General features: G+C 43.9%; 1 pseudogene; it reads right to left on the bottom strand.

Moving 5' to 3' along the window:
* Window positions 1–2,307: 2,307 nt before the first annotated feature.
* Window positions 2,308–22,979, bottom strand: LOC132226570 (phostensin-like; annotated as a pseudogene).
* Between the last annotated feature and the right edge of the window lie 1,194 nt (window positions 22,980–24,173).

Consider the following 24,173-nt stretch of genomic DNA (forward strand, 5'->3'; position numbering starts at 1 on the left):
AGCCAACGTCTGGCTTTCGTTTTGTTTTGTTTTTTGGTTTTTTTTTGCTTCCATGGAGTTGGAAGGCTGTATTTCTTTGGGCCCTTTAGTTGTTTGTGTTTCCGTTTTATTTTGTGGACTTGCTGGATTAATAATTTCAAGGGGATTGGGGGAGGCTTTAGAGCTTCCTCAGGAATGGGGAAGTTGTTAGGAATTGAATGGATTGTTTAAACTCTGAATGAATGTCTGGTGAAAGTGTATGAATGTGGAGGGAGGGGGACTGCTCTCACCCCTCCTTTGTGTGGCGGTCGGGCGGCCGCCTGAGTGAGGGTCTGTGGAAACAGGTCACCCCCTCCCCAAGTATTCTAAAATTAAAATCCTTCTTGTAATTGAAAAGCATTTACAAATTTATAAATGCATCCGGGATTTCTGTGCACATGTAAAGGGAAAAGGCCACTTTAAAAACGAGTGCGCATAGTTTTGAGCTGGACTTGACTTTTTGCTGTGTACAGAATAAAAACCCGAGACTGTTTTGGTCTTAAAAAAGGCAGAGATGAACCTGACAAAGAAATGCAGGCAGGTTTCCCAAGGCCATTTAAAGTAGCTTTTGAAATTTCCCGCCCTGAGGCAAGTACCACCAGGAAGTTGATAGTCAAGTTTACATGTGAATAGCTATGGTTTTGTTTCTTGACTTCCCCAACAGGAAAATTGTGACCATTTTAGCAGCTATGCCAGGCTTATTGGCTGGAGACTTAAAACTTTTAAGTGCAAATCATCTAAAAGCATTGAAATTTATAATACTGAAATGTTGATCTAAATATGCCTAAGTTAATCTGTTAATTGAAAATGCCTTTGCTTATTAATCTGATTGAGAAGAGAGGATTGATTTTGTGACCTCAACTGAAGATTTTTAATACAAAAACCAGTTTAAACTTAATTGATATTAAGATAATTATAAAAAGTATAAACAGCTAATGAGATTTCTGTTTGTCTACAATATAATGTTGGCCATCTACCTTTTAGGGGTTTTGGTTTGCTCTGTCAGAGAACAGTGGACAGCCACAATGTTGAGCTGTATGACTTGGCAGCCGCCATGTCAGCCACATGGCGTGCCGCACCTCTGGGGGCCGCCATCTTGGAACAACAAAGGCCCCGCCCTCTGACTTAGCCAATCACAAAAGGAGTGTCTGCTTACTAAGGGAGGATAGAATTTCAGAGGTGGAGTTTTAAGGCGGAGTTTTACTGCGGAAATGCGGATGGGGCAAAAAGTGTGCTAGCCTCGCGGATTTATTTAATACTTAATAAATTAGCAATCACGGTCTTAATATAATTTCAGTGGTATGATAGCAGTAGAACCACAGTTATACATAATATCATAAACAAATTAAGAGTATGTTGAGAACTGTTTTTAAGTGTTGAAAATGTTTTCCTAAGTTTTACCTAGGTTACCCAAGAAAGATTTTTCTTTTTTCTGTGTCTCTTAAAATGTATTGCTAATCACCTAAGAATTAAGGCTAAGAGTTCTAGCTACCTGAAAAGCATGGCCTTGATATAATAAAAGGAAAAAAAGAAATGTTAAATGAATGGTATACCAGTGAGCTGGGACTGGTCACTAATGGTGGATGTGAGAAAGGGAGCCCTCCCCATCTGTTCCTGTCTGCTCAAGATCCCAAGACTGTAAAAGTATTTGTTCACTGAAAGGATGTAAGTATAAATGTTTATTTGATGTTTGTATGTCTACTTGGGTATAATTATTTGTTCATGTAAGTGTGGAAGTATATTCTGTGCTAGGTTGGGATTTTGGAATTCTGGTGTAGATTTAAAAGGTATTTGTGGCTTTTCTAGTCTGATTGGGACATTTAAGGGTGGGGCTCACAGTTCCTCAGGGCAGAGATTCCATGGGCCCTTCCCCCTGCCTGTGCTGAATTAAATAATACAGGTCAGTGTCATTTAGCTTGCTGGTTAAAGGAAGACAATGGGCCTTAGAATCTGTAACGGTGGGCAGGAATGAAGCTGGTCAAATGTACTGAAAGGGTTTGGTACCTGTTGCTGCTAGCAAAGGAGGGGCTGGTACCCCTTCTAGCGCACTCCCTTGAAAGAGGCCTGGTTGCTGCTCTGCCACAAAGGGAACTGGTAGAAAGACAAGAAAGCAGAGCGCTGTAACTGATAGACAGGGTTACCTAGAAGCCATCAGGACTTTGAAGTTCTCCAAGAGAGGAGGAATCTGACTCAGAGACTGGCGAGGACTGGGTGGCTTTTCTTTTTTTTTTTTTTTTTTTTTTGGAAAGAGCTCCACTTTATTATGAACAATTGTTTTTGTCTTTTTAAAAACAGGCAATTGATAAGGAAGGAGAAGTAGGGGAGAATTGAGGTGCTTCGTTAGTCACACCAAACCCTTGCAATTCATTTGTGAACCATGAAGAGGAACAGAATTAAATAACCAGATGGGGGTACAGAGCTAAGATTCCCAGCCTTCCCTCTTGGGGAAAACTGAGGCGGAGTAATACTGAGCAAAAGCGGAGGAAGCCACACCCCAGTGGGGTGACTGGGGGACAGGGAAGAGGATCCACATGGACATGGGAAGCAGGCGTGGCTTGTAAACCTGGGACCTTGGGAGGGGAGCTGGGGGTGTTTGTAAACCAGGTTATGGTCAAGAGAGGAGGCAAGAGCCCAGCCCGTGGGGCTCAGTGGTTGAGCATCAGCCTGTGAACCAGGAGGTCAGGGCACAGGCCCCGGTTGCCGGCTTGATCCCCAGTCGGGGCGTGCAGGAGGCAGCCGATGGATGGTTCTCTCTCATCATTGATGTTTTTATCTCTCTCCCTCTCCCTCTCTGAAATCAATAAAAAAATATTTTTAAAAAGAGAGAGGAAGCAGGAGCTGTAAACGAAGGGCAGTGCCTAAGGAACAGGAGAAAGAGGTGCCTATAAAAGGACTGGGCCGGCCTCCCGAGGGAGGCTGCCGGGCGGTGTGCTGTGCCCACAGATGGAGGGCTCTCCTCCACCCATCCGTGAGCTCGGCCTCCGCCTGGGGCTGGGCCGCCCAGGGAGCGTGAGCACAGCTGGCACTCACTCTGGGGACTGCGGGCGAGGTGGCATTTGGGCTCTGTCCTCAGAGACAGGGCGGGGACAGCAGGTCGGAGGACGCGGGCTGCCCTTCCTGCCAGGCTCCTTTCAGGGGCGTCTGTTCTGAATCTTCCGGGAGCCAGGATCTTCATTTCGGGAAGGAGGAAGGTAGGTCCCTGTGTTGAAAGAGGGTCACCTCCGGCAGGACTCATCCACTAGCAGCGCCTTGGAGCGCAGGCCGCCCCGGGGCTCCTCCTGCAGCTCCTCCTCCTCCTCTTCCTCGTCGTCGGGCTGGGCCGCGGGGGCGCCCGGGGCCTCGGGCTCTGGGCCCAGCTCCCGCAGCACCGAGCTCTCGGAGGGGTACTGGTACGTAGTCTCTAGGGCTGTCTCACTGAAGGAGATCTTGAGCTGTTTGTGGTGCCTTTCAGGGGACCCCTTGACAAGGCAGCTGCGGCTGAGGCGGAGGTAGCCCCCCAGAACCGAGATCTCCTCCGCAGTCGGGTACCGCTTCTTCCCGGCCCCGGGGCCGCAGCATCAGCGGGGGCAGGAGCGGCAGGGGCTGCGTGGGGCGCAGACCGCCTGGGGTTGACGGTGAAGGTGTGCCCGCTGCGGCGGGGTGGCCCCAGCCCTGGCCCTGCCTTCACCCCATAGAACAGCCGGCTCATGAGGGGATCCCCAGGGGACTGGGGGGCCGGTGGTGGGGGAGACAGAGGGGCGGGTGGGGGCCGCGGCTCCTCCGCTTCCTCTTCCTGCTGCCTAGCGCCTCCAGCCGCGCGTCCTCGGGCGGGAGGGGGCAGGGACCAGCGCAGCGGCTCTGCAGGGCGCTCGGGGGCCGGCCTTGGGCCCCCGCCTCCTCCCCTGCAGCCTCCACACCGAGAGGCCCCAGGGGCTTCCCGGCGGGCTCCGGAGGGGCTGGCTTCCGAGTCGGAGTCTCTGGGTCCCTGGCTGTCCATTCTCGAGCCTTCCCGGAGAGCAGGGTGGGTGGCTTTTCTTTAACTATCTCTTTCCTTGAGAGGGCTCCAGAGGGCACACGAGGACATTTGGCCACGCCTCCGCGCCATCTATGAGACCAGCCCAACCCCAACTCCTCATCAGCACAGACCAGGAGATTGGGTCTACATCAGAAGGCACCGCCGGGAGACCCTAGAGGCACGTTGGAAGGGTCCCTACATTGTGGGGCTGACGACCCCCACCGCTCTCAAGGTAGACGGCATCACAACCTGGGTCCATCCGGAAAGACTTCATCACCAAATGGAGCATCGATCGATCGAGATCAACGCAACCTGCTCAAGCTCAAGCTACGGAGTGCTTGACCTGCCTGATGCCGGTAACATGACTCGCGATCGCTCCTGTCACCAGGAGCCCCCACAATACTGTGTAATACACTTAGATAATGCCTGCATCTTCATGGACATGGCTCCAAAAAGACAAGGACCATTTATAGAATCACATGTTTAGTAGAAGATTTGGCTACCTTGAAGCGGCCATGATGCCAATATTATGTTTCATTGTATTGATATGTTATATTAACCTTTGATTCTTTTGCAGGTTTGAATGTATGTTGGCTGTCCTGGAAGGGAGCTGTGTGGGGTGACCCCCAAAAGTAAAGGGTGTCTAGCTGCCAAGAGGACAAGTGCCCAACTGGGCAGGGAAGGGTGCCCATCAGGTTTTGGTCTCTGTTGAGAGACAGCTAACAGTTGACAGCCTGTAATACTGTCTTGCAGGCCTGCGTGACCATGCCCATGTCAGGGGTAGTAAAGCTGGAAAAAGCCTGTTTAGACTAGAAAGTCTGAGGCATGGTTATGCATAGAAAGAAGGTTTTATACCAACAATTACTGTTTTGTTTTAAATCCATGAAAAGGAATTAGCAAGGAAAGTCAGAAAATCTTAGAGTAGATCAGTATGTTTTTCTCCTTATGTAATTCCTCCGAAATCTGGCAATGCTAAATAAGTACGTTTCTTTGCATAGATTCAGTAAGACTGGTTCCTAATAATGGTTTTATTAACGGAAAACTTTGACTGGAGTATCATGTTTTAAAGAGCCCTGTCTGACCTCTAAAGACTTGAAGCTACTAAGACCACGAAGAAAGCCTGGTATCCTGCTTGGGAGCCCTGAAGATGGCTGGCGCTGGAGCGTCAGGCCCATGCCCTACCATCACTGGCGGTTGGTCAGAGTAGAAGGGGAGCAGTAAAAACACTCTGGGCTGCAACAAGTAGGAGGGCTACTGAGATGGGCCTTAAAGCCTGGAGCGTGGGCTCAGGTGGAGTTGCTACAGGTGAGGGATTCACCTAACTCAGCAGATACTGCAGGCAGGCTTGATGGCAGCTGGATGGCTTGGCTTCCTGGCCCTACGGGGCACATTAAGGTTCAACCATGAAATTCCAGCAAAGATAGTCAGTTACCATTCTTGTTGTGTTTATGCAAACATCAGGACAGTAAATAAATTTATCTTGATTTGGCTTTTTAATAGCCATGGAGGAATTTTAAGAAGAAAAATCCTATTTCAATAGAAGTTGTTAAAGCTAAAATGATTTCTTTCCCTTCCACCGGACCATTTGTTAAGCTTATAAGAATAGTTCAATTGATAGTTCTGTATGCCCAGTACGGGCCTCTAGCAACGGTGGAATAGAAATGCAGTCCGTCTCATGATTGAGCCGGAAGTTCCAAGACAAGGGGGGAATGAAAGGACAGAGCTGGACTGATGGAAGCCGCAGGGTGTATAAGTTAATCAGCCTGCCCTTATCTCGGCCAATGGGAAAGCGGGGGAAACTAGCCCAAGGCCAAAAGTATGCTGGCCACCCCCCCTGTCTTTGTGTAACCAGACCCTAGCTGCACCCTGCCCCAACCCCCGACCCCAAGCCCTATAAATTCTTTGTTCTCTTGGGATTCGGGGCTCTCTCTTGCACCCAGTAATGGAGGCAAGGGGGGCACCCAGCGAGCTTGTATAAGAGATCCTCTGCTTTTGCATCGGACTGGCTCCCTGGCGTGGTTTCTTGGGGATCTTGAATTCTGGGCATAACAACTACATACACACAATTTTGGAACTCTTGAAGATTTTTTGAAAGTGAGTAATTCAAAAGGTTAATATGAATTGTGTAGACAAGAGAGCACTTAAAAAAGGACCAAAAAAAAAAAAAAAGTTTGTTCTGGTTTGTTAGCTTCCAAGCAGATATTTTTATATGAAAGGGTATGTTTTTACAGAACTGCAAGGGAGTTATGTGCCAAAATCCTGTATGACAGGATTTATTCTAATACCCCCTACATGCCACTTTTAAAATGCACCCCTTTCCGCTTTATAGATTGTTGTCTTGAGAGGGACTGTGACTTGGTAAGAGGTGGTTATTTGTAGAACAAAAAACTAGCTACCAAGAAAAAGCCTTTATAAAAAATGGTATTTTTAATATATATATATATATATATATATATATATATATATATATATACACCTTTCTAGTTTACGGGTTGCTTTGAAACAAATAAACAAAACTAAAACAAATGATTTCAGATTTGATAAGATGTCCGAAAAATATTATTCACAAAGCAATTTTTTATTCATGGCTCCTGTGTTCCTAATCCCTTTATGATATAATACTAGACTGAATTCTGATGTGTAGTTTAGAAGAATACCAGTACAATAAGCTGAACACTAGTCTATGACCAAGAAAAAGAAACTATTTACATTAGTATATGCCCAAGCACTCCCTTTTACAAAAGAATAATGATGTCAGGAACTACTGGGTTTTTGTTGAAGGGCCTCTGGTCAAAAGCAAAGGACATTTGATAGTTAATCCAAGGAGGAGGCAGGAAGTGAATGAAGACAAACAAGAGGAAATGAGCATTTGATTGTGGCTGAAAGACTGAGCACACAAAGTCATGCAGATTAGCAAACCCAGAGTGCCAGCACTCCTGAGCTGTAATTTTCTGAGAACAAAAAGGCATTAACTGGGTACTCTCAAAGCACAATGACTACTAATTACCAATGATAAAAGTAAGGCTCCTGCCTCTAATCCCCAAACCTCCTACTATAGCTCTGTGAATACCACTTGTGAATTTGCTCACTCTGTTTTCCCTATTATAAAGGCACCCCAGGAAGTAGCATAGCTATTTTGTATGCTTCTGTATTTATAAGTAGACCATTCTAATAAAACAAGGAACAAATGAATTAGAAAACTTTTGTAAGCATAAAGAGTTATTTACATTATAGTGTGTTGGCCAGTCATTTAAAATTATGTACTTATGAAGATCTTTTTTTTTTTTTTTTTTTTTTTTACATAAAAGCTTTATGGTTAAACACCTGGTAAAATGCCACTAAATGGTATAATCAATGCTTAATATTTTGGAAAACAAAACCTACTAAGTAAGGGGTAGGAATTACATTTTCATACGGAGTTCTCCTACAATGTTCCAGGATTCTGTACCTACTACTTATTCATTTTAAAGGAAGAGTACAACTTATCTAAGTTTATCAGTATACTGGTTTTTTGGTAATAAAATATGGAATACTAATAAAAATAACAATTTTTAAGGACTGGATATATAGTAGGTCCTCGGGTTATGTTGGAGATCTGTTCCTACAGTGCGACATAATGCGATTTTTGCCATAAGTCAGAACCCACCTACATAAGCACCTATGTCACTCACATGGAGCACATACACAGCAGTAATGAAGTGAAACAGTAAAAGAAATTTAAAAGAAAGGTAACAATTCCTGATCTTTACTTGTGGTAAATAAATAATAAAAAACATAAAGCACATATGTTCATACATCAAAATGACGGAACTTTTTCTTTATAAATAAACTAGAGGCCCGATGCACAGAATTCATGCATGGGGTAGCGGGAGGGGTGTGTGTCCCTCAGCCCAGTCTGCACCCTCTCCAATCTGGGACCCCTTGAGGTATGTCCGACTGCCCACTAAACGGGCAGTCAGACATCCCTCTCACAATTCAGGACTGCTGGCTCCCAACCACTTGTCTGCCTGCCAGCCTGGTCACCCCTCACTGCCCTCCCTTGCAGACCCGGTTGCCCCCAACTGCCCTCCCCTTCAGGCCTGGGTCCCCCCAATTGTCCTCCTCTGCTGGCTTGGTCACCCCTAACTGCCCTCCCCTGCTTGCCTGATCGTCCACAACTGCCCTCCCCTGCAGGCCATCTTGTGGTGGTCTTCTTTGACCACATGGGGGCGGCCATCTTGTGTGTTGGAGTGATGGTCAATTTGCATATTGCCTCTTTATTATATACGATGGGAGATGGCGATGTAACCACAAAACGATGTGCATTGAGTCCGACATAACCCAAGGACTGTCTTTATACTGGAAAACTCTTCTTTGTGGTTACTACTTGTAAGTTAAATATTTTATAATCAGTACTGTTATAAAATTAGTGAAGTCTATATTCCCATTTAGGGGAAAAGATTTGTTCTTCCCCTGTATTCCTTCAGATTGCCCATAATCCTTTTTTGCCCCTGATAAGTATCGTTGTTGCAGATAAGCTGCCAGGCAACGTGGGAAAATAATCAGCTGGGCACTCAGAGGATTCAGAAAAGGAGCCTTTAATGCAGAATTGCAGAAGCACTAGTGCAGTGACTCAGGGAATCAGCCTCCAAAGCCTGAGTGATGAGTATGGAGGAAGCTTTCCTTTTATCCCCTTAGTTTCTTTGTCCCCAAAATATAGATAGAATTCCTGTTGTTTTTGTGGGCTTTGCAGCCCCTGTAGGTTGGGATGGGGGAAGTGAGATTATACCTGAAGGCCTGGACTAGCTGGCACCAGCACTGCCAACCCCCTCCAGGGTTGTATATGGTTCATGTTTATGGCCTCTGTAAGATGAGAGTAGTCCAGGAAACAGTTCTGCAAGGCTGGACAAGCATCACAGATAAGAATGGAGCTTAATTATCTACTAGCAAGAATGTGCATCAGAATACTGGCTACTGGCACAGACTCAGATTGCTAGCCCCCCAATTGCCTTATATTCCCCCTCATCGTACAATGTCTCATTGGTTTATTTTCCAAATAGACACATTTTTATTAAATACAGGCTCCCCAAACATCACCAACTTAACCTGTTGATAAAACAAAGCTGAGTTTATAGCTTACTGAGTAATGGAAAATATCACCTCTAGAGCTATTTGACAGTGTTTGGGAGGGGAGAGGAAAAGGCAGGACTGAATTTATTGAGAATTAGAAGCCAAGTTTAAGCAAGCCCTGTCCATTGTTCTTGTGCACCTAGGTTAAAACACCTCAGAAATGCCAGTAGAAATCTTCCTTCTCAACACCTCCAAAGTATAACTGTTATTGGAGGGGAGTTCTCCATGTCCCCACCTGTTGCCAGGGATGTAGGCTTCTTGCAATGTCACAAGAAAAGGAATTTTGTGAGACTCACATGGGAGGATGAGATATTATAGAAAGCTTTATTTCTGTAGAATTACACCCCTGAGTTTCCAAGGTCCCCTTTCCCTCCATCCTGCCAAGGAAAAAGTGTAACTGTCTCCTGAGCAGAGCTAGGAGTAAAGCTGTTGCCCAGTTTCCATTCCCTGTGGGAGCACAGTCCAGCCCAGAATCAGGCCAGTTTGTGTTCCCAGCTGCAGTCCATCAGTCCGTTGTGTGTAGGGTCTGCATTGCTATGGGCCACGCACCCTTTAGGGCCACATGGCAGTGGGGAGACACCAGCAGGAGCAAAGGAGGAGGAGCAAAGCCAGAGGAAAAAGAGAGCCAAGAGAGCCAACTCCTTTGTCTGGGGGATTAGGCACACCCAAATTTTCCCAAGTTTGCAGTGGCTCCATCCTCTCTAGCCAATGATCTCTGTTCCAGTTTAGATTGACAGGCAACTTTACTGTGCATGTGTCAATCTCCCCTCGGTTGGACCCCTTCGCTTAGAGGTCTGCGGGGAGTGGACCAGTGCTTCCCTGGGGAGTGTAAAGTTGCAGCTTCCTGAAGCTGGCCAATGACCATGCTTATTATGTCTGGTCTCCCTTTTGTTCCTTTCCTATTATTACTAACTAGCTAATTACAGCAGTAACATAACCACCCTCAAGGGAGCTAATAATATTGTTAACTATCCTGTACTTTGCTTCCTCTCACCTTCATGCAATATTCCTTATGTTCCTTCCTTAAGTCCAAAGGTACAAAAAACAAACAGAAAAACCTGCAAAACTGTCATTCTCCAGAGCATTTGAGATCTTGCTTCTTGGCATGTCATCAGTTTGGCTCTACTAGACTCTTACGAAAGTCTCTACAGATTTGGATATTTCTTATTCTGGCACCTGTAATGAACAATTAAGCCATTTATATTTCAGTGGATATGCACTAGCTTAATATATTCTTCTAACAAGTGTCTCCTTAAGTTAGTCATTGCTAGTAGGTTTCCTAAGCATTGCTTTTTCGGATCAATACTCAAGTATATTTGTTAGCCTCTTTCAAATAGTTTCAAATCCGCTAGTGATGACTGGCAATGACATTTCCTTTTAAATGAAATGAAAAGACAAAATTTATTGGACACTTTCTTGTGTCTTGGAATGGAGCTTTTTTGCCCTCAAAGTCTCTCTAGATGTAGAAGTGTCTTCTTCCAATGCTAGGGACCAGGAATGATTTAGTCCAGCATTACTACCTTCCTCATGTTATCTGAGGGTCCTCACAACCAAATGCTTCACTTCCCTCAAGGTATTTAACTGTCTTCCAAGTCTGAGCATCATCATGGAACCAAGGAAATAGAGTCAATACTACAGGCATCTCTCAAGCTGATTGTTTGGCTTTCATCATAGGACAGGAAAGCCTGCTCTTCCTTCTGGAACTTCCAATCCATTAGAGTTATAATCTCTGTTATGGGTTGAATTATGTCCACCCCAGAGATACCTTGAAGTCCCAACCCTCAGTACCTGTGAAAGTCACCTTATTTGGAGATAGAGCCTTTGCACATGTAATCATCCTATCTAATAATAGACAAACATGGTAATTAACCATACCTCTGCTACGCTTCCCATTGGCTAATCAGCAGGATATGCAAATTAACTGCCAACCAAGATGGCGGCTGGCAGCCATGCAACTGAAGCGAACATGAGGCTTGGTTGCCCCGGCAATGGAGGAAGCCAAGGTTCCCCGCCTGCCGAGGGCCCAGCTCTGAGCTCCGGATGCAACAATGTTGCAATTATAGAAGCTAAACAAACCCCAGATACCTGCTTTCAGCCAGCCGGCCTCAGAGCTGGAACTGCAACAAAGTTTTAATTACAGAAGGTAAATAAATCCCAGAATAAAAAAGAAAAGAAAAAAAGGAGAGAATGGGAGCTTCAGTTGCAGGCTTGGCCTGCCTGAAAACAGCCCTCAGCCCCTCATCCAGACTGGCCAGGCACCCCAGTGGGGACCCCCACCCTGAAGGGGGTGCAGGCAGCCTGAAAACAGCCCTCAGACCCTCATCCAGGCTGGCCAGGCACCCCAGTGGGGACCCCCACCCTGAAGGGGGTGCAGGCAGCCTGAAAACAGTCCTCAGCCCCTCTGTAATTCATTTACATGCCAACACATGACAAGGATTTCTGGCAAACACCAGAAGCTAGGAAGGGGCAAGGAAGGATTTTTTTCTTAGAGCTTCACAGAGCATGGTCTTGCAGATAACTTGGTTTTGGACTTCTAGCATCAAAACTGTGAGAAACAAAAAAAAAGGGGGGGGGAGCTATAAATTTAACCTCACAAAGGTAACCTCACAGGATGATCTTATCATAAATTTTAACTGGGCAGGTCAATTATATAGCTTCTGTAGTAAAAGGTTTACCTTTGCCATAAGCAAGTCCTGTTTGTTGTTTATGTGCTTATAGGTTAAAATACCTTTGAAAAGCCTCTTTTTCAGACACCTCTGAAGTGTAACCACCCTTAAAGGAACACAGTTTTAACTATCCTGTGATCCGACCCCTGCCTTGCTTTGTTCCACTTTTGCATAGTCTTTTTTTCTGTTCCCTCCTTAATTAAAAATGTATAGGAGAAACTTCATAAGAACTATTTTCAGCCAAAGGCATTTCAATTCCTGAAATCCCTTATGTGACTAAAAGCAGAGCCTCCCCAAAGAATTCAAGTGTCATATATTCCATCCCCTAGAGCACCCCTAATCTTTTCAGAGACAAGAAGTCTGCAAAACCCAGACAGACATTGTCACAAACTATCATATCCCCCATCAGTTTTTCTAAGGACACACTTATATTTTCCAAAAGTCATTTGCTTTTCCAGAAATGCCCTTTCTCCCACTGTTAGTTATAACAATTAGTTAGGACCAAATTCTAACCTCTCCTTTGAGCTACTCATCCCTGTGTATTCTCATGTGTATGAAGGATGTACACGCTAATAAACTTTGTTTTTCTCTTGTTAAGCTGTCTTTTGTCACTCTAATTTACAGGGACCCAGCCAATGAACAAGCATATCTAACATATCTGAGATTTTCTCTCTTTTTCAAAACTTGAGAAGTGGGCATTCTGATTGAAAATAGAGGCAAAAAATTACATTAGCTTCCTAGAGCTGCATAACAACATACCACAAACTGGGTGGCTTATAATACAGAAATTTATTCTCTCAACATAAGGAAAATCCAAACCTATAGAGAAATTTTATGACTTTATATAAGCTAAAACTAAAGACAGTGCCAGGAAGCAGCATTTCAAATGCTGCAGAGAATGATAGTTTTGCAGTTGTACAATGTGTTGATTTTAACTTATCTTATAGCTGAGAGTCTGTACCTTTGACCAACATTTCCCCATTTCCTCCAGCCCTTGATAATTACCTTTCTACTCTCTGTTCTATATAAATTCAGCTTTAAAAAAAAAGATTTCAAATATAAGTGATATTATATAACATTCATCTTTCTCTGTCTGACTCATTTTGCTTAGCATAATGCAAGCATGTCAAACTCGTGGCCAGCGGGCTACATGCCTCCCTAATCCTAACCATAACCCTAACCCTGACCCTAACCCTAACCCTAACCCTAACCTGAACCCTAACCCTAACCCTAACCCTAACCCTAACCCGAGGCTGCAAGTTTGACATGCTTGCCGGGTTCATCCATGTTGTTGCAAATGGTGGAATTTCCTTTCTCGTGGCTGAATGATATTTTTCACAAGGTGATCTGATCATAAATTCCTAGGTAGGTAGTCATGCCCCAGGCATATAACATTTTAGTAAAAGTTTTATCTTTGCCTTAAGCAAGATCTGTCCATTGTTTGTGTGCATCTAGGTTAACACGCCTTTGAAATAATCCCTAACCACTTTCAAGAGAGCACATAATTTTGTTAACTATCCTATAATTCAATAACTACCTTGCTTTCTCCTACTTCCATATAAACTTCCTTACATTCCCTATTTAATTTCAAATGCCTAAAAGAAGCTGCAAGACTGTTATTCTCCAGAGCAGCAGTCGCCAACCAGTGGTCTGTGAGGTCCGAAAGGCTGTTGACCGCTGCTCCAGAGCATGTGAGATCTTGCTCCTCAGCATATGTTATCAGTTTGGCTCAGATAAATTCTTTTTTTTTTCTTTTCTCTCTAACATTTCAGATAAACTCCTATAAAATACTAGAAGCCCGGTGCACGGATTCGTACACTGGTGGGGGCATGGCCTGCCGGGGATAGGACCGCTGTGGGAGAACCACTCATGCCAGTCAGCCGAGCGGCTGTGGACCTGCCCTCTGAGCGGCTGCTCGCTCTGTGGGAGCACCGCTCATCCAGGTCAGCCAAGGGGTGCTCCCACTGTGGGAGCACAGTGACCACCAGGGGGAAGCTCCTACATTGAGCATCTGCTCCCTGGTGGTCAGTGCGCCTCAAAGTGACTGGCTGACTGGTCATTTGTTGGGAGTCGGTCCATCCTTGCTGTTTCAAGGGACCTGGCATATATAGCATACTGTTCTTATTATGTTTGCTCCCCTTAGCACTGTGTGTTTTAACCAAGGTCACCTCTCCGAGAAAGGTTGAATCCCCAGGTAAGGATTTTCCCCTGAAGTTAGGGAGGGAATAAAACCCCTCTACTAAGTGCCAGGCGGGTAATTAATCATGAACAATCATGCTTAAGCTACATAATCTTTACTCCCTGGAATGGAGATAAGAAACGCCCTAACCTTTGTAATAGAGATTGATAGGATTGAATCAACTGGTATAAATACAGATGTAACAAGACAGCAAGACACAGAACTTAGAAGACAGAATTCAGAAGACAGAACCTACACGGAGCCTGAAGACAGAAGAACTTTGCTGGAGAGAACATGGCAAAAGATCCTGGACTGAACCTGACTATAGAACATGGCAAGAGAACCTGACTAGAACCTGGTGACTGGACCTGGCTGGAGAACCTGGACAGAACCTGGCTGAAGAACCTAGTGAGGGAACATGGCTACAGAACCTCGCTGGAGATCCTAAGCAGAACCTCTCTGGAGATCCAGACCAGAACTTGGCTGGAGATCCTGGCTAGGCTGCTGATCAACTGAACACTGTTTCCTTGTCATTCCTTCTTTGCCGACTCCGTCCACACCTTTGGGGACCCCTGGACCTGCTGGGGTTGGACCCCGGCATATGGCGCCCGAACAGGGACCCCTAGGTAAGCGCCCCGCACTCGGGACAGATCGGACTCCACAGTAGGAAGAAGGTGGATAGTCTTCGCCGACTCCGTCCACACCTTTGGGAACCCCTGGAACAGGATTCCCCTAGGTAAGCCCTCCCCATTGAGAACCCCACACTCGGGACAGATAGGACTCCACCAGGGTACTGCAGACCCCCCTATAGAGGATAAGTAGGGTAAGAAGGTGGATAGTACACAACTTAGATTGAGAAGATGTGCCATACTGAGTCCAAAGAAAGAAGACTCTGTATTGATCTTTAGATTAAGAAGATGTGCCATACTGAGTCTAAAGAAATAAGACTCTGTATTGATCTTTTAACACATATGCTTGCTAGCAGAGGAATTAAGGTTACTCCCAGTCAGACAGAACGTTTTATACAAGAAGTATGTCCATGCTTTTCTGAGGAAGGAAAGGTAAATGTAATGGCATGGGAGAAGGTAGGCCCAAGGAGCCTTATCCTTAACCCCACTGCAGCCTTTCTACCCTGGGAAAGTGCAGGATTGGCAAGCTCTCCCTGGGATGATAGATCAGGACTCAGGTAATAGCGGAAAGCGCCAATCCTACTCTTAAAATGGATATAAGAGAGCATTTGAGGTTTTTCTTTTTAATGCTTGCTTTTAAAAAATAAAAAAGGGGGAATTTGTCGGGAGTCGGTCCATCCTTGCTGTTTCAAGGGACCTGGCATATATAGCATACTGTTCTTAATATGTTTGCTCCCCTTAGCACTGTGTGTTTTAACCAAGGTCACCTCTCCGAGAAAGGTTGAATCCCCAGGTAAGGATTTTCCCCTGAAGTTAGGGAGGGAATAAAACCCCTCAACTAAATGCCAGGCGGGTAATTAATCACTTTAACTATGAACAATCATGCTTAAGCTACATAATCTTTACTCCCTGGAATGGAGATAAGAAACACCCTAACCTTTGTAATAGAGATTGATAGGATTGAATCAACTGGTATAAATACAGATGTAACAAGACAGCAAGACACAGAACTTAGAAGACAGAATTCAGAAGACAGAACCTACACGGAGCCTGAAGACAGAAGAACTTCGCTGGAGAGAACATGGCAAAAGATCCTGGACTGAACCTGACTATAGAACATGGCAAGAGAACCTGACTAGAACCTGGTGACTGGACCTGGCTGGAGAACCTGGACAGAACCTGGCTGAAGAACCTAGTGAGGGAACATGGCTACAGAACCTCGCTGGAGATCCTAAGCAGAACCTCTCTGGAGATCCAGACCAGAACTTGGCTGGAGATCCTGGCTGGAGATCCTGGCTAGGCTGCTGATCAACTGAACACTGTCTCCGTGTCATTCCTTCTTCGCTGACTCCGTCCACACCTTTGGGAACCCCTGGACCTGCTGGGGTTGGACCCCGGCAGTCATTCTGATCGTTCTGCCGTCCTTCACTGGGCTTTTATATAGAGAGATTCTATAGGTTTGGATGTTCTTATGTCAACAGTATTATCATCATGAATCAAGATATGGGTGCAAGGTGTATTCATTGTTACTTGGGTATTGTTACTTCTAGGTTCTTTCAGCTGAGGGAGTGAGGAAATATATGCATACACATTTTTCATATATATTCATCTGTATGAATGTTAAACTAAATGACACTTCACACTGATGTTTTCAACTATAATCAATACCACATTAATTAGTCCAGTCTTCTCTCTCTCTCTCTTTCTCTCTCTCTCTCTCTCTCTCTCTCTCTCTCTCTCTCTCTCTCTCTCTCGTCTATAACCTCACACGCCAACAGTGCAAAGGTGTCTCCTACCATCTGCCATTTGTTTCCATAATCATTCCATTCCACTATACGTGTATGTGTAGAGCTACCCAAGGTCACAAAGATTTTCTCTGATGTTTTCTTATTGACATTATATAATTTTGCAGTTTACATTTAGGTCTAAAAGCCATTCTGGGTTAATTTTTGTTTAAGGCATAAGGTCTGTGTTTATATTCCTCTCTCTTATTTTTTATTTTTATTTTTGCATATAGGCATTCAATTCTTTCAGCACCAGCAACATGTGTTGAAAAGGTATTCTTTCTCCATTTAATTGCTTTTGCACCTTTGATAAAAACTAGTTGACTCTATCACCATGTGTCTATTTCTATGTTTGCCATTTCTTCCCATTGATCAAATTTGTGGGCAAAGAGTTGTTCATAATATTCCTTTATTATACTAGTAATGTCCATGAAATCAGTAGTGATGAACAATAGTTACTTTCTAACATTGGAAATACGTCTTTTCTCTCTTGTTCTTAGTCATACTAGAGGCTGATTCGATTTGTTGCTATTTTAAAGAAATAGCTTTTGGTTTCATTGATTTTCTTCATTTATTTGCTGTTTTCAATTTCATTGACTTATGCATGAATGTTTGTTATTTTTTCCCTTCTGCTTGCTTGAGGCTTAATTTTCTTGTTTCTTCTAGTTTCCTAAGTTCAAAGGTGTGGTGCAGGAACACACCTTTTTATACTTCAAGGTTCTCTTGCTGATCAAATTAGCAAAGGAAAATACATAAATATGTAAGGGAACTCCTCATACATGAGAGAGTCAGAGACCCCATATGCATGAGAGATTCAAAGAAAGGAAACATGGGTAAGACATCCTGAGCTAGGGATGAGGTAAGTTGCCAAGGGGGCTCAAAACAAGGGTCATTGCAGGAGGATAAGAGCAGCTGCTTAGTAAATAGAAGTTTGTCCTGCCCTATAGATAGGTCAAAAGAGATGGTGTCTGACAATCTCTTGTTATGGGCAAGACCCCTAATTTAAGTAGTTCTAGGTAAAGGGAGAGGACAGAAGTTTCTCTTGAAATTGAAGCTAAAATTGCCCGTAATTCAAAGTAATCTATATACCACGGAGGCACATCTTGGGTGGCTTGTTCTGAACCTCCACAAAGCTTAGATTTAAAATTTTAATTTTTTTCTAACATATGAATTTAACACTGTAATTTCCTCCTAATTACTGCTTTAGTGGCATTCCACAAATTCTGATACATTGTATTTTATTTTCATTTAATTGTTGATGCTTTTTTTTACTCAGTATATTTTGAAACAATTTTTTTTTCTAATTTCCAAATATTTGGGGATATTTCAGCTATTTGTCTGTTACTCATGTCTAGTTTAATTCCATGGTGGTCTAAGAACATATTTTGTGTAGTTCATATTTTGAAAATGTGTTAGGGTATGTTTTTCTTTTTTTCTGGGCTACAATGTGTTCTAATTTGGTAGACATTTCAAGTGCTTTTAGAGTGTCAGAAATTTGAATCTACAGAAAGAGCCGGGTGTGGGCAGACATGAGCACTGCAGGAGCTGGGCAGTGGAGAAGTTGCACAAGCTGCAGGAAGTAGGTGCTGGAGCTGAGAGAGAACACCACAATGAAAGACAACACTATTGCTGCCGCAGTGTCTGTTCACTCTCCTCTACTGAGAAAGCTTCATGTTGTGCAAACTGGAAAAACAAAGCACAACAACAAAATATTTAAAGGGATCGACTGCATTTTCTCAGAGAAGGCAGTGAGGGTGAATTTGGAGCTGAAGGCAATAAATTAATAAGTGAAACAGAGGACACATTTTCTATGAGTTGATGTCACTTTGATTCTTTTGTGATTACGATTATTATTTAAAAGGAAAAAAAGAAAGTGAAGACCAGATAATATAGGCCAAAAAGCTACATTTAACACTCCAAGTCTATTCCCTACTGATTGATGGGGGAAGGGACTAGACCAGTGGCCGGCAAACCAAGGCTCGCGAGCCACATGCGGCTCTTTGGCCCCTTGAGTGTGGCTCTTCCACAAAATACCACGTGGGGGTGCGCACGTACAGTGTGATTGAAACTTCGTGGCCCGTGAGCAGAAGTCAGTTTTCAGCCTGGGCAAGTCTATTTTGAAGAAGTGATTTGGGAGTGGGGGGTGTCAGTTGGTCGGTTGAGCGTCAGGAGACACAGCACAGGCAGGCCCTGGGATATGCAGCACGGGGGAGGTAAATTGTAAGGAATTTAATTTTATCAATAAATAATATCGCTATTAAGTATGATATCAAATTTATTCAACATACCTATAGTTTAACTGAGACTTAAAACTTTAAGTAAAGTTTATTAAGTTAATTTTAGGGAACGTTGTGGAGTGAAAGAAGATGTAGTGTCGAGGACTGAGAAAGGTATGTTGAGATGGTTTGGACATATAGAGAGGATGAACGAAAGGAGATAGATGAAACAAGTATACAAGACGAGTGTGGCTGGGAGAGTTGGAAGGGGTCTACCTCAGCGAACGTACCTCAATCAGATTGAGGATGTTTTCAGCAAAGGCCAGCTTAGGAGTACCCTAATTAAGTTAATAACAATGTACCTACCCACATAGTTTAAGTTTAAAAAATTTGGCTCTCAAAAGAAATTTCAATCATTGTACTGTTGATATTTGGCTCTGTTGACTAATGAGTTTGCCGACCACTGGACTAGACAAAGGCAGTTTATACGCATGCCCAGTAAGGTCTGAGTGACATGGGAAGGTGTTTGTGTCAGTCACACCTGGGAGTGAGTCAGTGGCCACTGCAAGCATGTGACCCCTGAATATTTAAACTTATAGACAAAGAAGCCGGTTCGCATGTTTTTTAATCTCTCACGCACCAGGTTTTCCTGGCTCTCCTGTGGCAGAGGATGTGCTCCCCTGTGCCCACACAGTGGCCTAATGGACTTGAATGAGCTTGGATGCTGAACTACACCCAGCTGCAACATGGAACAGAAGCTCTGGACACTGGCCTTGCTTTTGGCTCTCCTGGAACCCAAGCTGCACCTTTTCCAGGACTGCCTTAAGGGGCAGGGGACTTGGCAACTTGAGGAATATAACCCTATGCAAATAAATCCTTTTTCCAAATAAATTTTATTCTCCCATGGGGGCTTCTGATAATTCTTATTTCAATGGTACCTCAAGAACCTTAACCCCACTCCCATGAGCAAGGGAGGAATTTGATTCACCAGTAACAGTTTTATTTAAGATATTAGATTAAATTTAGTTATCTAGTTAACTGTTTTTATTCTGTAAGTTAAGTGAATGTAGCCCTGTAATAGCAGTATGACAAAACAGAGTAGGAAGCATTGAAGTTGAAAAAAAGAGAAAACACAAAAATGTTCAAACTTTCTTTTGGTTTCTTTATTTTGTCCTGACCCCTCTTCCCTCTACTCTGTTCCTTTCCTTCTTTTACAATAAGAGAGCAAAGTGTGCAGAGTCTGCGGCTTTGTTGTGCTGCTGCCTAATACATTTGCATTGTTTCTGTCCTTTTCAACGTAACGATAGTTTATCCAGGTCTTGGCTTTAGAGATTAATCTATGTTGTCAGGATTAAAATGCTTTTTGGTAAAGTAGTTGTGTAATTAAAAAAAAATAGCTATCAAGGTTATACAGTCTGTATCCAGTAAATATATAGCTTTCTTACTTTTAGAAACATGATTTTTAGTAATTGTATCCTGTAACTGCTTCACCAATACTTGGAGCAAATCAGACCTAAAACCTCTGTTGAAAACTTAAACATTCTGTAGGTCAAGTAAGGGGCATCCATTAAACAGTGCTTATCTATCGTTGGTAATATCTAATCTTTGTTATTTTCTTTTATCTATAGACTTGATTTTATTTCCTATAGTGGTAGCTATTTATCATAAAGATTTTTCAAATAAAAAGATTCAACTAATAATCTTAGTGGACTCTAAATCCTTCTAAACCCATATTGAAATAAGAAATTTGAATGTGGAAAATGGATAATAATAATGCTAAACAAAATTATTTTGTCTACAGATTCAATCTGTTAAGATAATTTTGTTTATATCTAAACAATAGAACACAGAATATTTGTCCTGGAAATAGCCATTTATATCATGTAACATGATTATCCTTTCTTATTGCTAAAGAAACTAAAGCCCAGGGAAATATTTTCTCAGAGCGAAAAAGGTCTGGGTTTGGAAAGAAGAACTGAGCACATCTATTAATCTTTGCTCCCTTCTGACATCCAACTGATAAGAAGGGAATTTGTATTCAAAACAGAGCCTCAACTATCAGTGGCCTAACACAATACCATTGTATTTTAGATTACACAAAGTCCAGTACAGATGTTCCTATTGGGGGGCAGTTTTCCCGTGAATATTCATTTATTGTCCTTCCATCTTGTCACTGTCAGCCCAAGCAGCCCAGAAGTCATTCGCTTCATCTTATGCTTCTGGCAGACAAACAGGGAAAAAAAGCATGTAGAAGCCCATTATTTTTGACATTAGTAAATTATCTATAAATTTTAGTTTATGGTCTATCATATTTTATTATAATGTGATTATATGTAATTCATATATATTTTATACATACACATATTTTTATAGTCCTAGGGATTAATACTAACCTAATATTTTTTACTAGTGGTCTGGTGCATGAAATTCATGCATGGGGGAGGTGTCCCTCAGCCTGGCCTGCACCCTCACCAATCTGGGACATCCCTCTCGCAATCTGGGACTGCTGACTCCTAACCACTCACCTGCCTGCCTGATTGCCTCTAACCACTTTGCCTGCTGGCCTGATCGCCTGCAACTGCCCCCTCCTTCCAGATCATCCCCAACTGCCCCCACTGCTGGACTGAGTGCCCCAACTGGCCCCCGCCCCGCTGGCCTGCTTGCCCCCAACTTCTCCCACTGCTAGCCTACTCATCCCCAATTTCCCCCCACCGCCAGCCTGTTGGCCCCCAACTGCTCACGGTACCCTCACAGGTAGCAGGTGCTGATTAGGGGAGGAGGGCATGATTGTTTCCTGGGACTGTAGTTATGGACGCTTTGCAGAGGGTTCCACAGGCCTGGGAGGGATGGGCTCTGGCCAGCAGCCCTGTAGCAGTGGTTCTCCCTGGAGGCACTGGTGGGGGGGGCGGGGAGTTAGGAGGTGGCTAGAGGGGTGGTGAGACTGAAGGGGGCGTAACTGTCAAACCTTCCCGCTTGGCACCATTCTTTAAATTGTATGTGGCTATTGCGAAGCTGTACCTGCTCAGGGTGGGGCTCCAATCTCCTGGAGCGGGGTGGGGGCCGGGCCAGGGTGGAGCCAGGCGGGCTAGGAGGGCATTTTCAGCTGGGCCCCTAGTGAGGTTCAGTGCACTTCAGCTGTGGTGACAGCGCTGCTGCTGTCGGGGAGGAAGGGTCTGACCCTGGGGGGCTGCTCAGGCCTGCCTCCACCTGGGTCTGGAGTTGTAGGGAGGAGAGGCTCCCAGCCCCAGCAAAAGGGGCCCGGCAGTGGCGGACTGTGGGCCCTGGGTGCCTCGGGGGTGCTGACGGGTGGTCGGCATCCTTGGCGGGGGTGGCAGGGGAAGAGATTGGGAATTGGAGGTGCGGGCTACAGCTACCTCTGAGGCTGGGTCTTCTCCCTTTCCAGTCAGCCTCCCCGTTCCCCTGGGGGTGCGGGGGCTGGGTTACGGTGTCCGTCAGGGGGATGGTAAGAGCTCCCCACGGCTGCTTCCTCTTCCTTCTTTGCAGTCTGGGCTCCTGTCAGGCGCTTTTCTCAGAACCCTGGGATCTTGGCTCTGGTTGCCCGCCCCCTGCTGCATGTGCATCAATATGCAAATAGGTCATTATGGGGACACCATAATGGCAATTAGCATATTACCTCTTTATACGCATAGATTTTATTTGTAAAGATAAGTTTTGGTTCAGATCTGGCCATGGCCAACATATATTGAAAGATATATGATCCTGAAAAAGTATATATTTTACTTACAAGATATTCAAATGTATAAAAGAAAAAGGGATATGTCTTAACTACCAATTCCCACTATTTTAGATTGCTGTAACATCTAATTTTTCACTGTTTGAGGAGCTGATAAAAGCCATCATATTTAGCCTTCCCTTTGCACCTTTAATTTAACATTAAAACTGACAATAAAGCCTTAAGATACTATCATAACAATCTTTTATACATACCCTGACTTCTCACCTACCCTTCATCATTAGTGTTTTGTTTATATCTTTTTAAAATGAAATGGGATGTGTTTTTATATAATATGTGAAGTACCTGATTATTTTGATACCATTGTAAATAACCCAGTTATTAATAACTGAAAAGGAGCAAAGGAAAGGCCAAATGCTATGGGCATGCCATTGGTGCAGCTTTGCCAGAAAGCTGCAATTTAGACAGGTGCCCAGTAGAGTCTGGGTGAAATAGGGAAGGTACTTTCCTGTCAGTCACACCTGGGAAGAAGTCATTGGCCAGAGTAGGAGTGGCCACTGCAAGCACAGTAAGACTTAAGATACTTAAGTTCCTAAACAAAGGAGTTCTCTCTTTTGCTTTCTTGGTTTGTACTCCTGGCTTACAGGGCTGTCTATGTCCTCTGTATTCGCTGACATGGCCCACAGCCATGTCGACCACGTGCATAATGGACTAATAGACTGTAACTAGTCTGATACTGTATTGGACCCAGCTCCACGCTGGAGTGGAAACTTTGAGCACTAGCTTGCTTTTAGCTCTACTGAATCCCCAGCTGCACCTCTTCCAGAACTGGATGAAGGGAAATGGCACATTAAATCCAATGATGTAATTCCAACAAATAAAAATCACTCATCTTCCCGCACAGATCTCAGAAAATTATTTTTCTTGCGATATCATAAGGACTTGACCCATAGTACTACTTCCACTGGTGGATACCTTACTCTTACCGATAAAATTTGAAAAAATTATAAAATTTATCTATATCATAAAATCACAATGAGGCCAAACGAGAACAAAATAAACTAATACTTAAAATTGTGCAAAACACATTAAATATCAACTTACTAGAGTCCCGGTGCATGGAATTTGTGCATGGGTAAGGGCCTTAGGCCTGACTGGCGGTAAGGGCCAATTGGGGCCTTCCTTCCCCCGGCTCCGGGCTGCCAGCTGGGGCCTTCCTTCATTCCATGCTGCCCCCTAGTGGTCAGCACACATCATAGCAAGTGGTTGAACTCCCAGTTTGTCCAACTTCCGAGGGGACAATTTTCATATTAGCCTTTTAGTATATAGGATTATCCTCATTTTAAAGGTGAAGGAGGGAAGACTCAGGGACAGAGACTTCAGATAGTGCTTAAGCCAGTGATGGCAAACCTATGACACGCATGTGTGTCAGAGGTGACACACGGACTCATTTTTTTGGTTGATTTTTCTTTGTTAAATGGCATTTAAATATATAAAATAAATATCAAAAATATAAGTCTTTGTTTTACTATGGTTGCAAATATCAAAAAATTTTTATATGTGACACGGCACCAGAGTTAAGTTAGGGTTTTTCAAAATGCTGACACGCGGAGCTCAAAAGGTTCGCCATCACTGGCTTAAGCAGTGAAATCAGGACATAGATGCATTTTCCCTCTAATTTTACTTTAAAGCCTATGTATTTAGAAATGCTGACAAAAGTTTGGGCTATTACACTTCACTTTATTATATAAGTTGCAGGCGACTAAATAATATTATTCCACTCTTATTTTTCAGAGGAACAAAATGAGGCCCAAAGATGTGAGCTGATGTGAATAAGACCCAAAGAGCGTCCCTAACACACAGTCTTCAGTAAAGTAATCCATT

This window comes from Myotis daubentonii, chromosome 2, assembly GCF_963259705.1.
Source record: "Myotis daubentonii chromosome 2, mMyoDau2.1, whole genome shotgun sequence".
Classification (NCBI taxonomy): Eukaryota; Metazoa; Chordata; class Mammalia; order Chiroptera; family Vespertilionidae; genus Myotis; species Myotis daubentonii.